Here is a 1,813-nt window from a genome sequence, read left to right as displayed (position 1 = left end):
CGAAAGCCTGAAACGCCGGCACTCGCTCTGAATACAGAGCAGGGGCACGGTACAGCCTTGGATGCCGCGGGGCGTGGCGTGGCGTAGCCGAGCGGGGCGGGACGGGGTGGGATGGGGCTTCCTCCTGCTCGCTTCGACCCCACCCCGCAGGCAGGCCGCTACTCGCCGGGAGCTTCACTGTACACTCCCGACACTCTGCTCTGGCAAACATCATGAGAATGAATTCCAAATCGTTGCAAACATTTCGCAGAGAGACAAAATTGTCCGCGCAGAATTAGAATTTCGGTTGACTAGCTAGCTCATTTTATAAGGTTTGTGACTGCACGAGGCGGCGTCCGAAAACGTGCTGCCGGTGCCGCTCCTCCCAAGATTTCTTGTGTGTTGTCTACTGTAACTCTGCTATATCTAAAGCGATGACGAGGGGCGCCAACGGCTTGCAAGCCAAGCGCGCGCGTGTGTAGAATAGGGGGTGAATGAGGAAGTATGGGGGAGTCACGCCCCCCCCCCTTTCCCAAACCCCTACTCCAAGTTCCACCTCCCTCCCCCCCCCTCCCCCCGGGCAAGTTTTCAAAGTTCTGCACCGCACGTTCTGTGGGTCTATCGGCCCGTTTACTTCCAACAGAAACAAACTGCGAGGCGAGTCAAGTGCGGCATTAGTAACTTTGAGATAAGAGGCGGCGGAACTTGACTGGCAGTATGCGGGGGGCGAGAGGGGGTGACGGGTGTGCGCCTAGCAGCCCCCGACTGCGGGGGGTGGCTTTAGCGGACTAAGAATATCATTTAGATTCGAGGAAGTAGTAAGGCGACAGCAGCAGAACGAACACCGGGAGGCGAGTATGGAGTGGAGGGTGGTACTACAAACGCGTCACCGCTCGGACGGGCTGAGCGTCAGAAAAAAGCTCTCGCTACTCATTCGAGTCAAGAGACACCCCCCCCCCTTTCCCCATGAAGTAATACCCTTCCTGTCAGCCGCACCTTACACCGCACCTGTATATTGCACCGCATGCAGGGTTGCCTGCGGGCACGGGGCCGTGAGCTGCCGTAGGAAGTGGTAAGCGCAGTGACACGCGGTAAAAACAAAGTCTTGCTTTCCATGCAGATTGCTCCGGTTTCCAAGCAGAGAGCCCCCGTCTCCAAGCAGATAGCACCTACTCCAAGCATGCGCGCTCCCGCCTTCAAGGAGATTCGCCGTTTTCAAAGAATAGCCCCCATTCTGCTTGGAAAATGCCACATTTGCTCGGACTGCGAAATCTTTGCTTTGAAACAAAGACGTCGTTTTTGCCATGGCATGATGTGTATGACGAGGTGCAGGGTGCACATGGCTCGTGGCCAGCCCGCCACCATCACCTCACCTGGGTATACAATCAGTTCTTCGGCCCCCAGGTCGACCGGCAGCGAGCGCAAGGGGTGACTGTTACTCCGGGGCCCCGCAGCCCCCTTGCTCCAACGGTTCCACCCCCTCGCCCAGCAGACGACCCTCTCCCACCACCCTCTTGTGGTTGTCCGACCCGGCATATAGTCGCTCCGCGCGCGCTCTGTCGTGAGCACGGCGCGGCACGTAAAAGTCTCTGTCCAACGGGGTAATAACGCCTCCGTCTCACTACCGCGCTTCCCCATATCATAGGAACGTCCCCTACTTGCCGCATAGATGACATGCAGCTTAATCAGAACCGACTATAGATCTATTTTCCAAATAAAAATCCAACAAAGGGCTCGGGCCCCCGAACTTGAGCCGCCAAGAGCCTGCTTTGAGCTCATGCGCGCATAGGCAACGCCTGGCACACAGGCCGTCCCGTTGGACAATCCGGTCGCG

The sequence above is a fragment of the Frankliniella occidentalis genome, unplaced genomic scaffold (genome assembly GCF_000697945.3).
Source record: "Frankliniella occidentalis isolate FOCC.00 unplaced genomic scaffold, Focc_3.1 Scaffold43, whole genome shotgun sequence".
Lineage (NCBI taxonomy): Eukaryota > Metazoa > Arthropoda > Insecta > Thysanoptera > Thripidae > Frankliniella > Frankliniella occidentalis.
Note: the sequence above shows the minus strand (reverse complement) of the source record.